Here is a 15,952-nt window from a genome sequence, read left to right as displayed (position 1 = left end):
TCTTAATCTAAATTATATTTTTTTTCAATCATTTAAAATAATGAAAAAAAGACACGCATTTTTAACCTAAATTTAGTAAGAACCATTTTGAATTAACAAAATTACATAATATTATAAAATAAAGATTAAAAAAAGGAATTGCCGTACTTTAATGATCTAAATCCATTTTTCAATTAAAACTAATGATTTTAATCATCTAAATTTGTAATTTAGATTAAAAAATAATTTCAATTGAAAAATTTAGATTAAAAACATAATTTCTAGGTTGCAGAGATAATAACAAAATTATTATTTATTTTGTTGCAGAGATTATTTCTATCCAGTTTCAATACGCAATTGTTGGTCCAGTCAAGGTTGGGAATTATGTGCCTTATTGCAGATTTAAAAATATTATTATTATTATTATTAACTATCTTTTAATTATTGCAGATGGATGGAGAGAAATTATTTTATTTAAAAATAAATAAAATTAGATTAATATCTTAGACGGAGAGAAATTAAATTATTAAAAAAATGATTAATTAGAAGATCTTAGTTTTTATAATTTAGGTAAATATGAAAAATATTTATTAATTTTAAAAATAATAGTATTATTATTATTAGTATTTTATTTAAATTTAATTATTAAAAATTATGTTATTTTAATTATGTTAAGTGTTTATTTTGAAATAAAATTTTATAATTTTAATTTAATTATTAATAATTAATAATTATTAAATAAATAGTAAAAATTTAATATTTATTGAATATTTTATAATAATTATAAATCAAAAATTAAAATTTATCTAAAAAATAATTTTTTTAATTAAATTAATTAAGTAAATAAATTATAATATAATATTATGTTTATGAATATGTAATAATAAATTATGATATTGATTTGAAATAAATCTTCATCATTAAAAAACTTATTATACATTTTTAAATTTTATATATATTTATACTTTTTTATAACTGGATGTCGTTGTGAAATAAACGTTTTGATATTTGAAAATAAAATTTACCTAAATACATCAATAAAATCGAAAATCACAAATCACAAAACAACGGATAAAATAATAGCATGTTCCTTCTCTCGAGTTGCACTACGGTCGAAGGGACAAAATGATAGGTTAATTGGCGGTTTTTTTTTATCCATGTTTTGTTATTTTCGACGCAAACAATCACTCGTTTCTCGGACACCCAAAAGATGTGGCATTGGTCGCGGGCTTGTCTCTTACCTAAAAGATGACGGTGGTTGTAGCCTTCTCTTTTCCCTGAGATAGATAAGGCTGACTAAAGAATCCTGTATTGTGAAAGGGTTGGCGGAGTTACCGTATCGTCACCCAAAAGATGTTGTATTGGTCGCGGGCTTGTCTGTTGCCAATAAGATGACGGTGGTTGTAGCCTTGTCCTTTCCCCGAAGTACATAAGGCTCACTAAAGAAACCTTTATTGTCGGAGAGTTGGGGGAGTTACCTTAAGGTTATATTTATTTAAATTAGGTTAGTATAGATTTATTTTAAATAAAGATGTAACATAAATTTAGGGGATTACAATTTTTTTATGTTTAAATATTATGTAAATATTTTGTATGTTATTTAATTTTTTAGATTTTTTTTAAATTATATTTTGGTTAATATGAGTAAATTTTCATTTTAAAATTTTATTTTAATAGATATAAGTAAAATTTCAATTTCAATAATAAACAGGTTTACACATTATTATACTAAACTGTAGAATAAATTTATTGACTTAATAATATATAATTTATATTATATTTAATTAAATAATTTATATATAAACAAATTAAAAATAAAAATATATATTTTTATATTAATTAAAATTGATTATCCATTAAATTTAATTTAAGTGATTAAAATCAATGTTATAATTTTCTTTACTCAATTAGAGTCTTTACCTGTAAAATGAATATCTCTTATATGATCTCTACGTAATATGTATATCTTTTCAGTAATTCCTCACAAACTAAAATATATATTTAAGTATTTTTCTTAATTATTATAACCCCCTTTAACTTTTCTTCATGTGCTCTAATTTTATAATTTCGTCACTAGAGTTATACTATATTCAATTCTTATTGCTATTTTGATATCTTCGTCCGATGCAAATTCTCATATACTTCATATTCATAATTCTTACGGGCATTTCGATCCACAGCCTTTAAAAAGCCTTCTAATTTTGTTCAACCGCTATAATTTTATAATTTCGTCTCTAGAATTGAAGGCCATGAACATTTCGTTAAAGTCGGAGGAATCTTAGAAAGATTTATAGAAGTAGTTCGGTGACTAAAGTAGACCTAATCGCTGTGACGTAAATTTACGGATGTTATTCGAAGGCGTCTGATGCGCTTATGTGTCTGAAAAACTTAAGTGTTCTGTGTCATATGTATGAACAATACACCTTAGAGTTTCAGCTTGTGATTTGATCTCGCGACACCGGATTCATGCCATAACATTAGGCTGGATTTTATTCCAATGGCTTCGTTGCAAAGATTTTTAATATCGAATTTTAACCAAGCACACAATTGCTGTTCCACGGTGGCAGTCCTCCGACTGTACCACGATTCCTGGCAACTAGTTTTGCATTTTAAACGGTTATTATCCCAGTTATTATTAATAAAAAAAAATTATTATAAAGAACTTCCAATGCGAACTATGGTTTATAAGGAGTTGGAGTCACCATCAGGAACATCTCTCGTGTATCTAAATGTATCGGTGACGAGAAGGATGCAAAGGTCAAACCTCGATTTCTATTATCCTTTATTTAATGTCATTGAGAAAAGTGCACACTTTAAATTGAGGAAATACTTTTATTTATTTATTAATTATATTATAATATTTTATTTTATTTTATTTATCATAATAAATGAGTTATTTAAAGAATATTTACTCTATACTTATCTTTCCTGTTTTCGTTATCGAAACGCGGCAAACCCGAAAGGCGTCATAGTAGTTGGAGCTTTGTCTTTTCCCATGTAGGGAAGGTCGAGCCCTGAAACAATATTTTATCATGGGTGAATTGATTATTATTATTATTTTATCATGAGAGAATTATATATTACTATTATTGTATATTAAAATTCGATAATAAGAATTATAATCATTTATCTCATTTTCAATTCTCGTTTTCCTGATCGAAACGCGGCGAACACAAAGGCGTCCTAGTCAGTGGGAACTTGGAGCTTTGTCATGGGAGAGTTATATTCTTAATATATGCCACATTTTTAATTCATAGTGTCAGTTATAAAGTTGGTTGAAGTGGCTACGTCAATAAGTACAAATTCATCGATCTGTTATCGTGGCTGTTTAACAAGAAATTTATCTATTTATTATTAATTATTTCATTTTTTTAATATATCATATTATATATATATATTATGGTTGAGTTATTATTATATATAGCTATTTTATTATAATAATAATAATAGACCAAAAGAATATAGAAAATGAAATTTTATATTTTATTAAAAAAATTAATTAGTTTAATTTTTTAATATTTTTTGTTATGTGAGTATTTATTTTATCTATTTAAGAGTAGAGATATATGAAAATTTTGACTTTTCATATCACTATGTCATTTGATAAAATTTTGTTACAATATTAAGCAACTCTCATAAAAATCAAAACAAAACAAAATAACAAAAATAAAATAATGATGAATATTTCATTATGTCATAATCTAAATTATATTGTTTTTTTTCAACCATTTAAAATAATAATAAAAAACTCACATTTTTAACTAAAATTTGATAAGAACTATTTTGAATTAACAAAATTACATAATATTATAAAATAAAGATGAAAGTGTGGTATTTTAAGGATCTAAATCAATTTTTCAATTAAAAGTAATGATTTTAATCATCTAAATTTGTAATTTTGATTAAAAAAAATAATTTCTCTTGAAAATTTTAGATTAAAAATATAATTTCTCTTCAAAAATTCATATCATAAAATGTATTTCATTATAATATAATGATAACATATGTTAAAAATTCATATTATAAGAATAATTTTTACACACATTCTTATTTTTGGTAAGTTAATTTCATTTTTGTAAATTAATCCACTTTTTATATTTATTACTATAAAAAAAATTATTACAACCATATGGGAAGTCGGGCCTTAAACCCTTTCAAAGGTATGTCACTACATCTACCTTACATAAAGAGGTTAAAGACATCAAATGAATCAAAGTAAGGCATAGAAATCATTCAAACCAGAAAACAAAACCTAAATAGAGACTAGTATATAGTATGATCATACTAGTGGTGGAGAAAAAGGGCCTAGCAAGCCCACAGTTTTATTTTCTTTGGCTTTCCCCATCATCGTCTCTGGTCCCAGTTTGTCTTTAATGATTATGAGGGTTGCACAACTATATATATATATATATATATATATATATATTAAAGATATCCAAAATTTTAAGGTTATGTATGGGAAAATTAAATCTCATTACCTATACTAGTTAGTGCAATAAGTGCTTCTCCAGATTGGTGATCAAAGAAATTGCCACCACCCTTCACATGACTCTCTCAGGTGTTTAATTTACTCCTCGATGCGTATAATACCCTATGTTGGTTAATTGTTCATGTTGTAGGAAGGCATATGGAACTAGGATATAGTGACTACACTAACAGACATGTTTATGGTGGAAGCGAAGCACCTAGAGAATGCATTCCAATTGTCTCTTTTATGCAACCATGGAATCATGTCATTTCATACACTGCGTCTCTAAAATCAACAACAAGGCGTAGTGTGTGCAACCTAGATATGTTGGGCCTTGAACTTTCCCCAACACAGTCCTTGATCCTAGTTGTGGACGTGAATGTTAACTTAAACCATCAGCTACTCTGATGAGGGCTCTGGGTTAGAATCTACAGGTAAGATACAGACATAGAAGCTCGAAACATTGCAGAGATGAGAATGTCATAGCCATACCAAACTTCGGCAACAAGTTAAGAGTTCTGGGTTCAAATCCATGTCCAAGTTATGGATGTAGAAGACCAAAACGTTGAACAGATGAGGATTTCATAATAGTGTTATGGGTTTTAGCACCACAATCCATTTTTTGACACTCTTCAACAACCCATAATAAAAAATTTAAATAGTGTAAAAGGAAGGGAGCGAAGCGTAAAATCTATCGTCAATAATATAATCTGATTGTACCTTGTGAGGTTTCAAATTCTGTAATACTAACCGAGCGACATTTGTAAATGGAAAGCTCTGAGAGCATCCAAGAAGTTCTTTCTTGTAGAAAACACAGAATAAGGCGAGCTAGCTTAGGAAGTTGACAACAAAAATGGCGAGCTTTCCTAGCAAGATGACAACGACCTTTGCTACAAAGTATTCATCATCCTTAGCAATAATATTGGTTTCCTTGCAAATTTGAGCATCAACATCAATCATGGGATGTAAATCATATCATTGCAAATCAGATCATTTGCAGCGACTTAAGGTAATCCTTTTCCTTCATTCTTGATAAAGGTGCCTAGTCTCTCCCTGGCCTTCAATTGGGTGGAGTTTATTAGTGGCTCTATATTCATTGCAATCTCAGTATATTTTAAAGATTTTGGAATATTTTGAAATTTTGATAAATATGAATAAAGCTAAACCTAAGTTACTAGATCTTCAATTGCTCTATATTCATTTCAATCTTAGTATATTTTAAAGATTTTGAAATATTTTGAAATTTTGATAAATATGGATAAAACTAAACTAAATAATATATTAGATTTTCAAAATATTCCAAAATCTACCTTTAAAATACTCAAACAATACATATATCTTTACTAAATGATAATTGATATACATTTACAAATCGAGGGGAACCTTAAAAAGTCATTTCAATTCCCTCTCCATCCATCAATCATTATAACAATAACAATGATGATGAACGTGTTGTTTTTCCCGTCTTTCAATGATCCTAGTGCTCAAAGCCATCTGTCTATCATTATAACAATAAAAATGATGATGAACGTGTTATTCTCACCGACTTTCAATGATCCCAGTGCTCAAAGCCATCTGTAGATCATTATAACGATAACAATGATAATGAATGTCTCGTTTTCACCGACTTTCAATTATCCCAGTGCTCATGCTCCTATGAAGTCTCCATTGCCACTACTCACTCATGATTCTTATTTGTTGTAATGTCGTTCAACGGATGCAAAAGGAAGCCATCCCCGCCAGTGAATCTATGACTCTGCAGCCAATAGGCAATATGTCTGAACCCCCTACCTTTAAACCTGAAATTCATGGTCAACCTCCTAAACATTAATTTATCTCGGGAAAGTTTAGTGCAAGCCTCCCTTACCAATAAGCCCTGTCTAATACACCCCTACCTCTGTGCACTGAGCTATTGCAATCTATGCTCTCTATATTTTTATTGCATGTATTGCCTTTAATATAGCATGTTGTAATTGTCAATTTGTGTAGTCTAAGTGGCAAGTGAAAGTTGTATCCTCTTACTTATAGTCAAATCATAATTTATAATATATGTATTTAAACATTGAACCAATTGTTGTATGTTCATAAATTGAGCTAGAGTTAACCCAATTTGAATGTTGCACTACTTATGGATGAACTCTTCATACTAAAGCTATTTAGCAGCCCATGTGCTTGAAAGCACCCAACGGCCCTCGCCCTCCATATGACAAAGACCATGGTAATAATAATCTTTCAATATTCCTAGTACAGGGTGATTGAAGGCATGAGAGGATGTACAACACACATATATCCAAATGATAGACAATTTCTCACATCTAGAGTATTAACATTTGAACTATTTTTTAGGTAGGGATAATGGAACATAGTATTTGTCATGGAGTCTTGTTTTTTATGACACAATGATTATCATAAAGGCAATAGATGCTTTAATGCAGAAGGGTGTTAAACTTATCTTTGGTCTTTAGTTCCAACGCTTTAAGATGGATCTTAGGACCCCTTTTCCCTAGTGTACATGTAAGTTGTGGTTATTATAAAGTATAGTCAGTTCAATTAGGTTTGCTTTTGTCTTTCTATTGCTAATTATGTGTACTATGTTGCTTCATTCCAATTCTCATTGCAAGGCTTCTTTAAGGTGTACAAGAACCAAAAATGATGATGCTCCTACAATTGATGATTTTCATTGCTCTATCTTGATTGATAGTCAACAAAGTTTGTATTTGATTGAGAACTCGATTAAACAAGAACAAGTCTCCTAGAACAATGAGGTAGTGAATTCAATTATCCGTGGCTTTCTGCCATGCCTTAGCTTTAGTTGTACCACAACTACTAAGTTTTACACACTATGGCATGTCAAATATTTTGTGGCCAATGCTATTCTAAATCAAGAGCAGGATGACAGTAAGCTTTGGTAGCACTTGACAATTCAGAAAAGTAGAGCCACCTCCAAGTTATTATCAGCTCTTACATGGGGGCATTATCCTTTCAAATGCTCTCGGCGACTCTCGTGACAACCTCAGTGATATTTCAGAAGTCATCGTCGAATCTGGATCTTGTTCCACTCTAGTTATAGGTTTTAGTCATGAATTCAAATTCTACTCTTAATCAATTTTGGTTTTTTCAAATTTTGCATAAACCATGGTTCTCCACTCCAAATAGGGTTTGGTTTTCTTCATGGAAACCTAAATACTATTTATATAGCCTTAAGGCTATGACTCTTCAAATGCAAGCCTAGTGTTTCCTCCTCATAATCTTTATATAAACTTACAACTAACTATAATTAGCTAATAAATAAATAAATAAAATTGTAAAAACCAACTCTAACACAAATAACTTATATATGAAATCTCTCATATACTTTGATAAGAGCATTGCAATAATATTAGTGCAAACTCACCTCACCCATTACTTTTCATAATTTTAATTTTAATTCATTTACCTGTTTATATATAAAATCTTCACGTTATACCCCCTTTAGTATCTTCACAAACATGGTGAACATATTTCAGGACCCTCTACCAACTTCGAATTTATCCTTAAAAGTCTACATAAGTTTACTAAGCTTCATCTTATCCACACATAACAAATTCAAGATGCTGAATATCTTTCACGGCCCTCTAATAACTCCATCCAATAACTTTGAGCTTATCCTTAAATGTTTAGATAAGTTGACTAAGCAAAATATTATTGCCGTAGTCTAATTAGCCAGAGGAATTGCCTGGAAAATTATGGAAATTCCGGTTATATTTAGAGAAAATTCAGCAAGGATTTCTGTAAATCCAAGTTATAGTTGTTAAACTTCAAAATTTTAGGTATCTTAAATGTTTTTGATGGTACTGAATCCATTTCCACCATCAAAAACACGATTCAAATACTGCCTCTACAAGATTTTTTTAATTTTTTTCCCTAGATTACGACTACTTTCAGTCGTTCGGGCAATTCCCCCTCTGCCTCGGTATACGACTCCAATATTATCCACATATCAGAGCTCATCTTAAATGTGTAGATAAGTTCACTAAACGTCATCTTATCCACATATAACAAATTCGATTCGTTGGCCATTAATAGTCGGTACCATAATGTGAGCATATTTTTATTGCAATGGATAACGTTTTAGGTTTCTTTGTAATTTAATATACAAATGAAATATAAAATTTGAAATTGAGTTTAATGTTTCATTTCTTCTATTTTAATTGCAATATTTCTTTACATTTACGTTAATAGATTGAATAACGTTAAAAAATATATTATAATTGTTTCCATTAACATTAAATAAATGTATTTTTTAACTAATAAATATTTTAATTGTATCTCTTTTTTTCATAATTATGAATTTATTATTATTATTTATAAATTAAAATTATTATAATTAAAATAAAATTTGAAAAGTTTATTTTTTCTATTTTAGAGTGATGGGTTAATGGGAAAGGTGGATTTGCAGGATTTCTAATAGAGCAGTGCACTTTGTAGATTAGTTAATAGGGAAAATTTTGAGAGACCTTAATTTCTTCAGTTTTTGGTTAAATTGAGCCCAACAAAAGCCTAGCTAAGGGTTTTTGACTATTCTAAAGTCATTGGGGACATAATATTTACATTATGAGCACTATAAATCCATGTAAACACAAATTTGAGCATTTAATGAAAGAGGCTCAACATTGTAAGCTAGACCAAGAGATGTAGCCAAAGAGACGGGTGAACTCCTTTATCATTTTCGTTGTTATGTGTTTATGATATGGTATATTGTCTCTGTTATTGTTGTTAAATAAGTTTAAAAATCATTATTTTATGTGCTTTGTAAAGTGATCCATTACCCAAAATACATAAAATTTTACTTGCAATTTTTCCATCACCTTCAAGTTTTCATAATAGATCAATTTGGTATCAAAGCTCAAGGTTATTTTCAAGGTTTGATTTTGTTTGCAAGTGTTTTATGATGCTTACAAGGTTGAAGCTTAAAAGAGGAGAGGGAGAACTTATCGAGCCAAGATCTCAAATTATTTCAAGGAGAACACTCATACCTCAAGCTTCACTAGTCATGGCACATGAAGAAGGTCCTAAAGGGATGTCTGAAGATAAAATAACTTTTAGAAAATATTTCTTTGAAATGTCTGAAATGGTAAAAGTTATTTATGAAGAGAGGAACTCAAGGTTGCAAGGGGAGAGCTCAAATTCTCCAAAATGAGATGGAGGAAAAGGCGACACGCCTCTGAAAGGGAATGGAGGAAATGGTGACAAGCCACCACCTTCAGCTCCATCCTCATCCTCGTCTTCATCCTCATCTTATTCTACATCTTTTACCCTTTAAAAAACACCTCCAAATTCTCCAAAAGGATATGGTAAAAGTCCTTTGTTAAAGCTTGACATAAAGTTTAAATTACCTATGTATGATGGAGAGGTAAGTGTTGAGAAATTAGATAATTGGATTCGTCAAATTGAAGTGTATTGTTAGATACAAAGAATCAAGGATGATGAGACCAAAATTCAGTTTGCTTCTCTTAGGTTGGAAAGTACATCACTTAATTGGTGGGAGGACAAAACTCAAGAGGACATGAAGAAATATGGTAAGGTTTTATCCTCGTGGAATGATTTTGTTGTTGCAATAAGAAGGAAAATTTATCCATTAGCATACATGCAAAAATCTATAATGGATTGGAAAAACTTTAGGCAAGCTAAGGGTCAAAATGTGCAAAGTTATACTCAAGAATTTTGAAAAAGAGCTTTGATTTTGGGTATAAATTTTTCCTCCCAAGATACTCTATTGAAATACATTTGAGGATTACATAGTTATTTGAGATACATTATTCTCATGTTTAACACTACAAATCTAGATGAAATTTGTGTACAAGCAACACATTTAGAAGAACGAGGGAAGAATGTTTATGAAGAAACTAGCGAGAAGTCATTTAAGTATGGAGAAAAAGCAAAAGGTAAGTTCAAAGGCAAGAATAAAAGGAATGCTTTAGTCAAGAAGGAGGGAGAAAAACTCACATGTACGCACTATTCAAAAGAAGGCCATGATGAAGACCACTGTTGGAAACTTCATCCTGAGATGAGACCCAAAAATTTAATAACAATGAGAAAGAAAATATTGTTGCAACTACACATCAAGATCTAAGATCTAATTCCGGAGATGACACAAAAATCATAGCCATGGGATTGAAAGATGAGGATTCAATTGCAAGTACTAGTTCTTCTAGAAAACCCATTGAAACTCAAAGTGAAGGAGAAATAATAGAGCTTTTCTATATTAGAGTCATCATAAAACATAACAAAGTAGATACTTTGTTTGATAGTGGATCATAAGCAAACCTCATTTCACAAGACATTGTCAAGAAACTAAATTTGGAAACCATTTCTCACCCTAAACCTTATCCTTGGGGTTTGGTATGTGACAATGACAAATTGAAAGTGACAAGAAAATGCATACTTAGATTTGTCATCACCGCAAATTTTATCGATGAGGTAGAACTTGATGCAGTACCACTTGAAATTTGTGGGATTGTTTTGGGAAGCCCATACTTATATGATAGTAAATCCATATTTCATCACCATGAGAACAAGTATCGTCTATTTAAAAATGGGATTGACTATAGTTAGTGCACATAGCAAGAAGTTGAATTTATCACTTGTGAATGTTGGACAAATGAAGAGGTTCATAAATGGTACTCTGGATTTTGCATTGTTGATGATTAAACATAAAGACATTGATGAATCTGAAGCCTTCCAAGAATGTGATGCAACATTAAAATATGATTTAGTTGAAGTGGTTAACACATGTGATAAGATGTTTCAAGAATCTAATGGGTTGCCTCCCAAAAGAGGTAAACAACATGAAGTTCATTTGCAGCAGGATGCATCACATTTGAACACTGGTTTGAAAAAGATGTCAGTGATAGAGAATGCAAGAATAAGGAAGAAGATGCAAGAGCTACTTGACAAAGGGAACATTAGTTCTAATACATCTTTTTTCTAGCTCTCCTAGTGTTTTGGCTTTGAGGAAGAATGGTGCATGGCGATGGCGATCACATTTGGTGAAGAGTCAAGCCAAGTATGAGCCTAAACATGATAAGCATCATGTTGACCACAGTTTTCAGGTTGGAGATGAAGTAAGGCTTTGCATCAGCAAAGAAAAACTTTAAGGTAAAAAGAAACTGAAATTGGGTAAGCCTCCTTTGATTGAATACATAGGAGAGAATGTTCAGATTCTTTCAAGAGACGTTTTCTATCCTGAAAATCTTGAATAATTGCAGCAAGATCTTATCCTTGACAAAGAAACAAGAACTTCAAGAAGAAGGAACGTGAGGCACTTTCACAAGGGGCTCAAAGGTACAAAATCAGGCAAAGCCAAATGTATTGAAAGGGAATGGTGAGGGAATTGTACCCTCATCTATTTGTTGCCTGGAAATAGTCTTTTGGAGGTCCAAAAGCTTTTAGTTGGGAAAATGAACCAGGGGATCAGTAAAGTGCTCAAAATGAAAGGTGTTCAAAAGTGCTCGAAACTTGTACTAGAGCGTAGATATCGATGACCTGAATCCAATGCAACTTAAATCATTAAAAATCGATATCGTATGCTACCGATATCGCTTTCTGATCAATTTCATAAACAGATAAAAAATTTGCAGGTTGGATGCAAGACTATTGACTAGGTAGTCTGTATGCTGACTGGGCAGGCTGACTATACTATTTGGTCCAATGAAAGGCTACCACATGGCCTCTCCATATTGGGTCGAATTTATTGTGCATTTCATTGGTTAAATTAGGTTATGAGTTGGACCAATGGTGGGATGCCACGTGGCCAAGTAATGGGCTTTCACGTGGCACCCCAGGGCACATGGTCATTCTTAACTACCATAGTTCCAAATTAGTATTTAAATTTTATGTCGTTTGAAGTTGGGGGATGGGGCCGGGGCTAAGCCCTGGCCCTCAGTCACCCCACACCCACAATACTACATGAAGGGAAATCGAGGGCTCTGGGTTAGCCCCGACCCAAGGTTTTGGCACCTGCGATAATAAACCATCAGACCAACGCCAACAGACGGAAGCACCAACAATCATGAGGGGGTGGAACTTTGGGGACTAGCCTCGGATCAAATCGAGCGCTTGTAACCATAGTCAGAGATTTGGGATCTAACAGTCGAGGGGCTTGGGGTAAGGCACCAGGTCGAGGTTCCACGGCCTACCATATGCCAACACGCCAAAGTTAAATGGAGAGGAATAGTTAGGGGCAAATTTTTGGGACCAGCCCACTGTCACCACGGAGCATGGAACCACGGCAGATCACTATGGAGGGCTTAGATTTTAGGCACTAAAACTTATGGAAAGTCCCCAGTTTCACGGGCTACACGAAACCAAAAGCCAAATATCTAGGGGGCTATGCTCATGGGCACGGGCGGTTAGCTCATGCCCTTGGGTGCATGGCCCCATGTGGCCCTAGTTTTTCGCCTACAAGCCTTACTAGGCAATTAAAGTAGGCGACATCTGGCACCCAATCTAGCGCGAATCTCACCGGCGCAGAGTGAAATTGTCACTTGATGAGCCCAGAAAAGGTGTATTCATAGGATAGGTAACAGTGTAGTGCAGTTTGAAGATCAATTAGCAGAGAAAACTTTGAGAGAGCATAACTTCTTCAGTTTTTGGCCAAATTGAAACCAACAAAAGTCCATCTAGGGTTTTTTTACTGTTCAAAAGCCATTGGAGACATAATATTTACATTTTGAGCACTATAAATCCATGTAAACACAAATTTGAGCACTTAATGAAATAGGCCTAACATTGGACATTGTTTAAGAGATGTAGCCCAGGAGAGGGGTGAACTCCTTTATCATTTTTATTGTTATGTGTTTCTAATATTGTATATTGTCTCTTTTATTGATGTTAACTAAGTTTAAAAATAATTATTTTATGTGTTTTGTAAAGTGATCCATTACCCAAAATACATAAAATTTTACTTGTAATTTTTCCATCGCCTTCAAGTTTGCATAACAAATCAACTACTCCAAGAAGGTCAAGTTATATGTTGAGATCAAAGTTGACAAAGAGAAGCCCAAATGGGATTTGATCATTAGGAACAAGATTTTTGAGGGCCAGAAACTTGTAGCAACATTGGAGGTTGGAAGGGAATAATAAAACTAGAATCTTAGACAATGAAAGTAAAATAGATGGTGACATGTCTTTACATAATGAAATAAAAAACATGTGGGCATCGGTTAGACTCGATTTCTTCTGAGCTGGAAGTGGGAATAAGAGACTACTAACAGAATTAAACTAAGATACCACTGAAGTTATGAAAAAGTTATATGGTTTAAAGAAACAACAATAAATTCAAGTTAAAAAGAATCAAGAGATATTACAACAAGAATTTTTGAAAAACGGATTGTGATAATTGGAGACACAACACAAATGCGGACATAAAGGGTGCTAAAGGCTTTGAAGAATGATCATAAATCTACAGGTCATAACAACATATCTAAGCATAGGGGCCTCATACTTATCTGAGATTCTTAAGGAAACATTGATGCATTATCACATTAGTTGCATTATCATCTATTAGGTCATATATTCATTGTTCATTCATTTAAAAAGAAAAACACAATGAGAGGCATACATCATCACTGTCATAAAACATACTCATAAGCAGCATATAACCAACAAAAATAATAAGGATACAACAACCATAAATACCACATATGAACCAGTACATTTACACATGAAATACCAAGGAGAACGAACTCTTACTAATGAATGTAAAGGCCAACCGAGTATGGGACTTCGGCGAACCACCCAACCATAGATTAGTTGAACTAAATTTTTCTTTCAGCCAATCATGCCCGTGCCATATTCCAAGCATGAATGTGGGACTCATAACCAAAACTCAACCAGGTCTTCCCGATGCTACACCACCTCACCCTCATCAATAGATCCACGATTTACTACAATCCTCACTAGATCACTAGGCCAAAACAATAAACATACAATACCAGTATTTACCACAATCCCCACCAAATCACTAGGCCCTAACACAAGCATGGATGCCACCAAATTTCTCCACCTACACCATGAGGAATTGATGGTATGATCCAGGGATCACTATGCCATAATCGAGACACCACCCTCTAGGATTTGTCGCATATCCCGTCATTCACCACATAGATTCCTAGGCATGATCAAGGGTAAACAGCTCTAGGATTTACCGCATATCCCGCCATTCACCGGTTGAGGATTCCTAGGCCCACCGAGGCACACAATACCTAGCTTTATCGCAACTCTTAGTCTGGTTTAGGGGTCACTAGGCTATTGGCTTTACCAAAATCCACAGTCTAGTTCGGGGATCACTAGGCCATGTATTATTTCATTCAGAGATCTACCTCATTCAACTTCCAATTCATCCGACAATCCAGCTCAACCAAAACATGAAAATCCCATCACACCATGGCTATCTGGAAATGGCAAGGCAAGGAATAAGAACACTATCACACTTGGAAAAACCCATGCTCATGACAATAAGAGAACCAAATACACACACGCATAACCATGCATGCCAAAACTAGCAAGGAAACCATACATGCAACTCAATTCGTGCAAAAAATCTCATTGTAGCCACTTGATCCTGCTCTTCCTTGCTTGATCGTTACTTCATCTTACCTTCTTTGCTTTTCTTGATCCAATGTTGAAGTGTTCCAAGAAAACTCTAAGTGTCCAAGAGTGTGTAAGAGAGAGAATAGAGAGAGCACTCCAAAAATAAATTAACAAAAGTATATGAATTGATCCTCAAAAGCCTTTTTATCAATGAGGCCTCTATTTTTTTCATTTTCCATTATTTTCCTTAATTTTCCTCCTCAGATGCAACTTGTGACCTTTCACCTTCCTTTTCTCCTAATTTCCATTATTTTCATAAATAAAATGCTAATTAATGTCATTTTCCCTTTCCAAAGCCTTTGACATTTCCTTTTCCATTTTTCTTTAGCCATGATAACCGAAATGAACACCCACTGGGATGTTTTCCCAACATTCAGCTTGGAATACGTGTCCCATGACCTTGGTCATATATATTTTTTTACATGAATTTTTACCAGGGTTGTTACATTGGGTTTTGGGATGGTAGACAAAGTTAGGGGATATGCCTAAGAAATAGAAGGCCATATAAGGGGTGAGTGTGTCTTTTTTGTTAGAATAGAGGACTTGACCCTATAGAACCCAAGAGGAGGCCAAGTGGAACACAGATGTTGCCCCTAAAATTGATTTGCATCATGCAAGGAAGAGGAACAACACCCTTCATAATATCTTCTTCAAAAAGAACTCTGGCATTGAATATCAATCTCATAGGGATAAAATTCAACTAAATTTTGAAAATGATGGATTAGTTAGCTATGTAGCATTGAACAAGAAAGTAGAACTTTATTCAAAACTTGTGTGTGGAGAGCTTCCAATTGATAAAGAAAATGAGAAATATTGTGTGTATTTCCTTCAGAAGGATACTTTAGAGGATGATATTGAAGGGTTGAAAGGTAT

General features: G+C 32.7%; 1 pseudogene; it reads left to right on the top strand.

The window, feature by feature from the left end:
- LOC149241080 (uncharacterized protein At4g18257-like) overlaps window positions 1-13,823 on the top strand; it is a 37,805-nt pseudogene extending 23,982 nt beyond the window's left edge.
- The last annotated feature ends 2,129 nt before the right edge of the window (window positions 13,824-15,952 follow it).

Source organism: Pinus tabuliformis, chromosome 8 (genome assembly GCF_031772625.1).
Source record: "Pinus tabuliformis cultivar Carrire ecotype Pingquan chromosome 8, CPIR1, whole genome shotgun sequence".
NCBI classification, from domain to species: domain Eukaryota; kingdom Viridiplantae; phylum Streptophyta; class Pinopsida; order Pinales; family Pinaceae; genus Pinus; species Pinus tabuliformis.
Note: the sequence above shows the minus strand (reverse complement) of the source record. Positions and strands in the feature narration are given on the sequence as shown.